The 10998-nt window shown below is 33.2% G+C and overlaps 1 long non-coding RNA gene across 1 annotated transcript; it reads right to left on the bottom strand.

Moving 5' to 3' along the window:
- Positions 1-855: 855 nt before the first annotated feature.
- Positions 856-2909, bottom strand: LOC143055333 (uncharacterized). The gene is made up of 2 exons (XR_012971994.1): positions 2823-2909; positions 856-1894 (listed from the first exon to the last, which is right to left on the bottom strand). It is a non-coding gene; the product is annotated as an uncharacterized LOC143055333 (long non-coding RNA).
- Between the last annotated feature and the right edge of the window lie 8089 nt (positions 2910-10998).

Here is a 10998-nt window from a genome sequence, read left to right as displayed (position 1 = left end):
AATTTTGGTGTGACCTGCAGTCACATTTGATACAGATAAATGTTGGTTTGACCTGCAGGCACCTATAGTATTGTTTATGATTATACGCGTAAGTATATGCAGCACTACGTTTTTATAAGTGGTGACTGGCAGTAACCATTCACATAAGCTTTTATCCTCGTGTCTCTTTACTGGAACTGCCGGGGAGTTTGAAAACAATCAGATTGATACGTATATATATTGCGTCATCCTGAAATATACCTTTTACAAGTAAACTCCCATAATTCTGGAACAACTCATCTTCAAATTTCCAAATGGACTGGGAGATTGTTTTCACGGGCCAACAAAAGTAATATTACATAGTAAAGATTCTTTAAAGGAAGCTTAAATTATTGCAAAAGTTACCCAAAAATGTGCTTACTTCGAATTTACAAAGTACATTGTATGAAATATATTTTTTAAGAAAGGAGGAGAAGGAGATCGGTAAGTACGCCTATCAAAACTGTGGTAGGGACTGGAGTCTCTAAATAGTCCTTTGCAAATTAACAATGTACGTTCAACCATATTACAATATGATTTCGATAACTGAGTTATTCACCGGGAGTCATATGTGTACCTTGGTCACCGCTTTTTCTTCCATCAATAAAACTTGTTGTCGATCGAGTTATCGTGACATCAACTTGTTTGAATGCATCGAAAATGTGTTCAACTTTCTCAGAACAAAACAAACAAAATTAAAAATCAACACCAACTTACTTGAATTTTAGTAGCAACAATAAACATTAAAATATCACTACCCATTTTTACCGCTTGACGCCCCCCTCCCCCCCCCCCCCCCCCCCCCCCATCATCTTTTATTCACCATAAAAATTGATATTTATTATGTCTATCCTTTGATTTTTATTAAAAAAAATATAAATGAGCATGTACATTTAATACATCGTGATCAAAGTCCATATTCGGTCCATTGGTTGTAAGGAATTTTTGTCCCATTATGCTATTTTTATAGAGTTTCTATAAGCATGATAAATCAGCATATTACATATAAAATTGTTCTTGAAAATCGAAGTCCATATTCTGTGCGTTGGTTGTAAGGAATTTTTGTCCCATTATGCTTTTTTATATAGAATTTCTACAAGTGAGCATATTAAATATAAAATTGTTCAGCCTAATCGAAGTCCATATTCGGTTCATTGGTTGTAAGGAATTTTTGTCCCATAATGCATTTCAATTACTGTTGAATCTTCTGAGTTTTCTTTTCAAGTTTGAAAATATTCTGGAATCTCTAGATTTCATGATAGCTTCATTAATTTTCCCGGCATCCATCGCTGCTTTTTTGTTCAACGTTATATTACCTGGAGGTGGGGGTGGTGGGGGTGGTGGGGGTGGATCTCCATGGGTCCTCAAATTCTTTTTCTTTCTCTGTGATACTGGTGACTGCAATGATCGTTCTTTTTCTTCGTTGCATCCTGTCATCTCTGTGACCTCTGGATCATACAAAAACCAAAAAAGCTTATCAAAATTGTCCAAAAATTCAGAAGCAAATCTCACCTTTATTCTAATATGACAAGAAGGATCGTATGCTGCATCCTCATCAAGATCTACACATTCCTTCTTCTCTTCTACCTTATACCAGCCAATATAACTGAGTGAAACTCTCGTTCCTGTAGTACATGTGTCCTCAGGACAAAAGTCATTTACAACATCAAGAATGCATTTTATCATGCCAGTTCCAGAAGAAATGTCTTCTTGGGTTGGATAATCCATTACAGCACACGAATCTAAGTCATTTCTGATATCATTATCGTTTTTCCCCATTATTGACGCTGTGATACTGACAAAATGATCGGCAGGACTCTTAGCATAGGTACATCCAAATAAGATGCAGAATACGATAGCTAACTGCAACATCATGCTGAAAATATATCGAAAGTTGAATTAGATGTTTTAAGAAAAATGTAATCAGAGGTTCGACCGTTTCAACTCCGGGAACGAAGTGACGGTCAATGTGATTTCAAATTTCAATATAAAAATTGGGGGTCATGGACCTTGTTTATTTGTTAAAATACTTTGAAATTAAACGAAATCACGGTTATTTTATATGGGTTATATGGGAGAAACTTAAAGTTTTCTTATCGAGGAAGAATCAAACGATAAAACTGGTTAAAATCAAATGAGTGAATTACTTTTCAAAAATAATTTCGATATATAAAAATAAATTTAGGGGCTCACGGGTCTTGTTTTCTTAAAAACACAAATAGTCCTATCAAATTCAGTATGATTATCTATCCTTGGTTTTGAAAGGAATGTTCTGAAAATTATAAATACACTTAACGACACTTAATTTTGATATAGTGTAATCTTTAAATTTCAAGTTTTAGATGTTTCTGTTGTATATAGAAGGATACTTGGTAAAATATGTTAAACCTAAAAAGTAGTTTTGCAACATGTCATAAAGGGATGCTCAGAATACGACATCCGATATAAGTTAAGGTGGTACCGAAAACACCTTAACTAAAATTAATTTGGCTCGTTTAATTTTCTTAAATTTTTGACAAAGTATTTACTTTGACTCTTGGACAAAAATATAAAAAATTAAAAAAAATTGAACTGACCGTTTAATCAGAAAAATTACACTGGTTATATAGCAGTTTGACAAACACTTATTTTGATCATTGAGAAGCTTAATATTCCCTTAACAACACAACGTCATTTAAACGTTCTGCTGATTTTATAGAGTTACCCTGTAGTGTTAGGTACCACCTTAAACATCAATTAATCAACCAATGTCCGATTAAATATTTTCTTGTTGCATGTCGATGTGAAACTATTTTAGAACTTACCTTGTTATACTACTCTTCTGCAAATGAAGACTCAGTACGACTTTGGCTAAACTCACTAGAAAACTATATACCCTGGATATTTATGAAAGCCGTTGCTGATCTTTAGCCAATGAAAATGAAGGAAACAGAATCGATTTCAAAATTTTAATTTTGATGACTCTGCTGTCTTTCAATTTCTGTAGCGTATTCAACACCCATTATTTTTATTAAGATGAGAAAGATCAAAATGATAGAGGTATTTAAAGTTTTATAGATCACTTGTTGTTTTCATGTTAGACAAAATCACCTAAAACATATTTTAAATTTTCATGATTATTATTTAAAATTCATTTTTCAGAAATAATCAGTTTCATTTAGAATCGAAAGGCACGTTTCCACTTCATAGTCTGTAACTATCATTCGAAGAAGTATGGTCAATTTCTCCTGGTCTTGTTCCAGTAACCAGGTCAAATAAGACAGTTGGTGATACCTAGCTAAATTTGAATTTCAAACTGAAGGGTCTTAATAAAACAAAAATGTCATTGCGCGCTATACAGCGCTATTGCCTTAGATGTATTTGGCAAAACTTTTAGGAATTTTTGGTCCTCAATGCTCTTCAACTTCTTACTTTATTTGGCCTTTTTAATATTTTTTGATTCGAGCGTCACTGATGAGTCTTTTGTAGACGAAACGCGCGTCTGGCGTAAATATACAATTTCAATCCTGGTATATATGATGAGTTTATTGAAGACAATTTTGAAATTCTATGATATGTTTAAATGATTTTGCATCGAAAGACATATTAAGGGATATTAAATTAAATCTCTGAAAGACAATCATAGCTTAACATCCGATAAAAATTTCAATTGGGGGTTCATAATGTGCTTATTAATGTCTTGCTTTTTGAAGTTTTATAAATTTAAGATGCCTGATTGATTGATGGTGTTTAACGCCACTTTGAAGTTCAGATCTTCTCAGACCATTAAGAATATAACTTTTTGTTTTCGGTAATGTCGGTGAGCATTATTTACAATTGATTTTTATTGCATTTGGGCTTCGTCAACCTTCCTGACAGAAAGTATAAACAATCCCATTTCATAAAAATGTAAAAATGGACAAAAATGTGAACCTTGACAATTTGGGTCAATTACATTTTCGTTCTCTGATTTTTCTGACAAACATAATTTCTGAATTATCTGTTTTTGCACTATCTTTGTATTTAATGTGTACATGTAACCGTGCACATATTGTTTGCATGTCATGGTTTTTTATCAAGTTTATACAAGATAAATGGCTTATGATGAGGATATTGAGTATGCACACACATAAGATGGTTGACGATGTTCTACAATACTAGATAATCTGACATTATTGAATAATCATGTGACATTATTATTTAAAACTTAGAAACATGTCCATCTGGCCCTAAAAGTGTCGATATGTCAGACGTCAATGAACACCAAAAAGTGTCCTTTTTATGAAGCCCAAAAGTGTCCATTGTTATTAAATAGTGATTTGTATATTAATCACACATAGTTTAAATGTATAAAATCGAAATTTTTACAGGATCCTTCCTTTTGTTTTGTTGTAAAAATGGAACAGTTATTCTCTAAAAGCCCAGAAACCACTCCTGCAGGAGGCCGATTGTGCAATATCAAAATACATTATTAAGATATTTAGGCATCACTGCAGTATATTAGTGCAAAATAATTGACTTTGTAAACAATGAATTCAACTGTACAAAACTAATTAATTGCAATCCTCATGTTTGCTTTAAATATGCATGAGATATTAGCCACTGAACATTTAGCAATCAACAGTCAAGAGTTAATGTTTGTGTTGCAAATTCAATTTGCAATTATGCTAAATATAAACAACCGACTTGGAACAAACTATAAATGACCACTTAATCAATAGTTGAAGCACTGAGAAAAGATTTTTTACCTTCATCTAAACGTATAACAAAAATAATCATATTAATATAAAATTAATAAAAGACCGCCAGTGAAGATAATTTTTTATTGTGATATTCTTTTTTCCTCTCTGGTTTCTATTTATTTGAGAGGAGAATTAATCAGTGATTTCATCTTTCACTGTGCATACATGTAGTGTACCACATCTCAAATTAAAAAAAAGCACAAATGTCCCAAACAATGCTACTTGTGCTACTAGCAATATGATGCGAGGTGGTTTTGTAACACTTTTTTTCCAACATCTGTACTACCTACTGATGAGTCATGAGTGTAAATGGTCATTCACTTATACATTGTGTTTATCTATGTAAAAGAAAAGGATACAATTCACAGGGCCTTATTTAACGAAAAGTGTTTAAACCCCACTGAGTAAAGGTCTGCCAACTCGCCCCAGTTATAAAAATATCTTGCTTCCTTTAAGTATGTTAAATTTCTGATAGTTCGTATCCAGTCGTCCTGGTGAAGTGGTATGTGTCGTGGCTTGATATGCTAAAGGTCTTGAGTTCGAATCCCAGCATATACACTGGATTTTTTCTACATGAATTTTGATAGATATTTGATCTCCGTATAATTAATTATAAGTTTTATACTGGATTTGACATTCCCGCCAAAATGTTACAGAACAAAGGAAAGCATGCATAACAAAGAAACTTAAACTGGGGTGATCTGGTAGGGTGATCCGACTCAGATCACCCCTGTTAGAACAAAGGAGCTGGGATGTAAATGGTCATTCACTTATACATTGTGTTTATCTATGTAAAAGAAAAGGATACAATTCACAGGGCCTTATCGATTTCGAAACTTATCTGTCTTTGTTCAACATTTGTTAATCATTCGTTAATTTCTTTATTTGTGTAAACGTTAATTACATCACCATGATCACTGTTCACTTTTACACCACAACCAAACTGAATCTGATATATTATATTATATTATAATTACTGTACCGGTATCACTAAAATCTTTATCCATATAACAAAAAAATTGGAAACAAGAGAAACAAAGCAAATAAGTCCTTTTCTTTTCATTGCACCTCGTCTGAAACCATTCAACAGAATTTCAGGAAACTTTGTTAATAATTACAACATATTATGTAGATGTCCATATCCACAAGAAGTTTGATCAGTTGACTTTTGTTGGAGTTATGAGTCTTTGAAGCATGCTCACAAAGGTTCTTAAATTGATATCATTTTCATACTGATAAAAAAATGTTGACTTCCACCAGGCCTGGGAGAAGACATTAAAAAAAAGAAATAAAATAACACGGAAGTGGACTTTCTAGCTTATCTAGCCCCAAGCGTCATGCTAGGTATTGTCATTACCTTAAACTGTTAGATATCTTCTAAGAAACAATTTCGACATTTAAACGAAATTTTTACCAATGATATTTGGAAGATCCTTAACTAATTGACAGTTTATGTGGAGAAACCCAGGTAAGAAATGACCACCACAAAGGAACATAAATACAACGAAACAAATAGTACATGATACAATCTTGCATATTAAAATCACATCATGCAGAAATGTACCCAATGTGTTCGTCTCCTTATTTTTGAGTTTTTGAGAGAGAAAAAAAGAACACACTGTCAAACATCTAAACATACTATCCACACTGATCTGTGTCCACACTTGTTAACAACAAATTAAATGTAATTAAAAGATTTGAAAAACTGAAAGGTTACACACATTACGCACAGATAAATTTGCTCTTTCCACTAGCTCTCCGTTATCAATAAAAATGTATGTCCCTCCTGAGGGAGACAAATAAAAAGGGGATCTCTAATTATAGGGTCAATTACGGGAATTGGCAAACAGATTGTTAGTTAATTATTTTGTCAGGCTTAAATGGAGTGACAATCCAATAAGAATTGCTTTATTGTTGACGAAATTACGCATTCATTAAGTGTTAATGAAATTGTGAAATAAGGAATGCATCTCCCTCATGCAGAGCTCTGATTCCTTGCCCGGCTTTGGCTATACTTTTTATACCGGGTCTTTTTGGATATAAGCTCTTCATCTTTTTAATAAGCTTTTGATTTTCAAGTATTTTGGCCTCGAGCATCAACGAAGAGACATTTACAGTCGAAATGTGCATCTGGTGCAGAAAAATAGGTACCGTTAATATTATCACACTGATATGTATCTATACCTTTGCGCATTATACGAGCCTACAAATCCAATCAACATATAGATCTGTATCATAAATGCAGGAAAGTTGAAACCATTAATACGATATGGGAAAATACCATCGCGACTTACACCTATGATAAGATAAGAAAATAACAGGGTGACCTACAGACACCTATTATATGATATGGATCAATACCATGGTGACTTACAACCCGAGACAGTAGTATACAATCCATATAACATAAATGTGATTTCGTTTAATTTCAAAGTATTTTAACGAATAAACTAGGTCCATGACCCCCAGTTTTTATATTGAAATTTGAAAACACATTGACCGTTAGAAGTTTATAACAGAAGTTTAGGAAAAATCTTTCGTCGAACATTTAGACACCCCATTGTTTTATAAAAAAGCAGGAAAAATATGAAATGACGACTGAAGAATAGTATTTTTTTATTCACGTCCAAGTTGTAGAATTTCTACCTTCAGCCATATATGGTTACTACTAATGATGGTTAATAAGCTACTCTACTTTTAAGTACACTCACTGATATCATATCAGCAGATTCGGTATGTTAAGCTTGCTCTCCGTAACTGGGAACATTCCTTCATACGATATTGTTTACTATTTTACTTCCTATCATGATTTTCTTGATAGAGGGTTGCTGCTCACAAGGAAGCTATTAAACCAAGAGTTCCAAATGGTGAAGTTGAAATCATCCCTTCGTAAATTTTACGGACGCCATCACGAGTTGGTTGCCCGTTATGGAATAACCGTTTCACAAAGGATATCGGATATGTTCCTTACATCGTAACTACAATCCCCTTCCCTTTCATGAATGTGACCTACCGAATTAGACCATTTACCGGATTTGTTATCACATAAGCAACACGACGGGTGCCGCATGTGGAGCAGGATCTGCCTACCCTTCCGGAGCACCTGAGATCACCCCTAGTTTTTTGGTGGGGTTCGTGTTGTTTATTCTTTAGTTTTCTATGTTGTGTCGTGTGTACTGTTGTTTGTTTGTCTTTTTTATTTTTAGCCATGGCGTTGTCAGTTTGTTTTAGATTTATGAGTTTGACTGTCCATTTGGTATCTTTCGTCCCTTTTTTATTTGTGTCTCTGGTTAGTCCTCCTCTGTTATTGTAGGGTTATGTGCTTTTCCTTAACCGTTTAATATTGTTTGTTTTTCTATGTACCTTGTATAAGTCCACTGATCGAGATTTAAAAGTAAATTAACTCATCATAGATACCAGGATTGAATTTTTGTACTTACGCCAGACGCGAGTTTCGTCTACAAAAGACTCATCAGTGACGCTCGAATCAAAAAAGTTAAAAAGACCAAATAAAGTAAGAAGTTAAAGAGCATTGAGGACCAAATGTTCCTAAAAGTTTTGCCAAATACAGCTAAGGTAATCAATTTCTGAGGTAGTAAGGCCTTAGTATTTCAAAAATTCAAAGTTTTGTAAACAGTTAACCATATCAATGATAATCCATCAGAAAACGATTATAACACAGCCATATCGTTAATTTGTCCTCACCAAGATAGAATTGGATGATCCAAAGGGGGAGGGGGTTCATAGGGTTGATTATTTTCGTGGTTTTTTTTATCGTGTACTTGGGGTTGAAATTCCCCCTTTTCAAAATTGTTGGATCCGCGTCTGGATAGCAACCTCGTCAATGGTTGTGTTTGTGTCGTTGGAGGAATGTCTCATAGATGTATATCTCGTTTTATTTGAACGAGTTAAAATTTAGAAGTTCGTCATGTGTTGCTTTTATCTATTACCTAGATTTTGCTCTACTAGTAGACCCTTTTTGTTGCTTAAGTTCTTTAATGACGTTCATGTTAGCAGCTATAGGCCACCGTCCAAACTTCAACAATGGGTGAAACCAATACTGCATAGATATAATGGACCTCGACATGGCTAAATGTTAAAGAATTCAAAACGAGAAATGTATGGTCAATACAAAAACACAAAACAAATAGTATATGCAGATACAAATAACACCCACTAAATTACAGGCTCCTGATTTTGAAAAGGCACACACATAATGCTTTTTAAGGTTGTGGATTATAAAGGACTAGATATCAAATTATAGATACTAATAAAAATAGATTAAACGTATACGTTAATGAAACATCAACTAGATATATATTTGTATTTTTGTATAGTTTTTGGATCCCTGTTTCAAGGACTAAAATGATATTTCATGAAATTTTAGATCCAATATTGACCCTACGTTGACCTCCTAGTTTGCTCACATAATTTACTATAGCACCATTCCTCTACATATAATGCCCCCCCTCAAAACAGTTTAATTTAATACTGGTTTGAATACTAAAATATTATAATAGTTAAAGGGAACATTTTTGACTTGTTACCAAGATATGTTCATTACTACATAAAGTACATATTTACCCATTTTAAAGATCATATATGCACAGTTATAACGAAAAAGAATAAATATTCATGAATTTCTTTTACTGACTATTTCCTTTAGTACGTGACGTAAACTATTGGTTTGGAATGCTGAGATTAAAAGAACAACCATTTAAACATGTTATAGTATTGTTCACTTATCATATTTCAACGTAATCATATGCTCGCCGATGACTGATTTGTATAGCTAATTACCATCCAATAAAAACAAAACAAACAGACATGCTATTTTTACATTCATGAGTTAAAATTGTCTATTTTTAAGGAACATGTTTTGATGATAATATTTCAACAACTTTTCTAACTTTGGGAGACGAAGAGTTGGACGTATTACACACACTTGTCTATTGTTGAAGATCATTTTTAAATCTTTAGAATAAGAAATGTGTTCTTTACAATTTTTCAAGATGTTTCATTTTGTATGTGTGTTTGTGTATGTATGTATCGCTATGTTACTGTCTTATAAGACAAACAACAGTACACAAAACACGACATAGAAATCTGAAGACTGATTACAACGAACCTCACCAAAACCTGGGGGTGATCTCAGGTGCTCCGGATGGGTAATCAATCCTGCTTTACATGTGGCAACCGTCGTGTTACTTATGTAAGTACAAACCCGGTGATAAGTCTAATTCGGTAGGTCAAATTCGGGGGAAAGAGGACGGGATTGTGGTTACGACATGGTACAATTGTAACTTTCCTTTTAATGAAGTTACCTGTATATAACATTTACTTTATTGTAGAATAATGTTTTATCTTGCAATCAGTCAACTTTTGTTCAAACAACATATATATAAACATATGTTTGTTGTATTTGTATTTGTACAGTTATCCTGTTGAGCAAACCGTAATGTTAATATTACTTTTAGGTAACAGTTTGTTTAAGTGATGTCGATTTCTTTTAAAATAAAACTAAAAAAAAAGGTGAAAAAACGTTATAGTGCTTGATGTAAGTTGAAGGATGAAAACAATATTAATGAACATTGTGGGATTTATAAAATGTATTTGTAATCGCAACGACACTGGAAGAAAGATCGGAAGCCTTTGATTTTCGTCCTGTTTCTAAAGCTCGTACAATTAAATTTTCCATTTTCCGACAATATTCATAATATTGGATATCTCCCGCATATTCAACTACAAAGCTTGATATATATTGCACTTCAAAACATTCCCCGATTTAGGTAGCAATATTTCCACAGTTATGAAACAAACTTTAAATTGACGGACATATGTTAACCACTTTCTCAGTTCCTCTGCATTTTAACAAATTAAGCTTACTGTTTGTGCATATATGTATGGAAATAAAATTTTCCTTAGATTTGGTTTCCAATAGTTAAAATGTTGAAACATGATATCTGTTTGGTGTAACCATGGCAACAATCTGCATGTATGTGATACAAAATATTGCAAGTATGGGGGAGACGTCACAAGTAACCCAAAAATTTGGTCTAAGTAGAATTTCCATCCTTTTGAGCGATACTTTTTCTGAAATCAGTGACATTTGTCTATTAAGGGATTAATATAAAAAAAAACATATGCATTTCACTTTTTTCCATGAAATTTCATCGAAAACTTCGAGCGAAAAAATTTGTTAGAAAACATAACACTGAATAATTTCTGGACCTTTGGCTGGTACGGACTGTCAAACAGA

This window comes from Mytilus galloprovincialis, chromosome 12 (genome assembly GCF_965363235.1).
Source record: "Mytilus galloprovincialis chromosome 12, xbMytGall1.hap1.1, whole genome shotgun sequence".
In the NCBI taxonomy this organism is placed as follows: domain Eukaryota; kingdom Metazoa; phylum Mollusca; class Bivalvia; order Mytilida; family Mytilidae; genus Mytilus; species Mytilus galloprovincialis.
The sequence above is the reverse complement of the archived record's forward strand: the minus strand, read 5'-3'. Positions and strand labels throughout refer to the sequence as shown.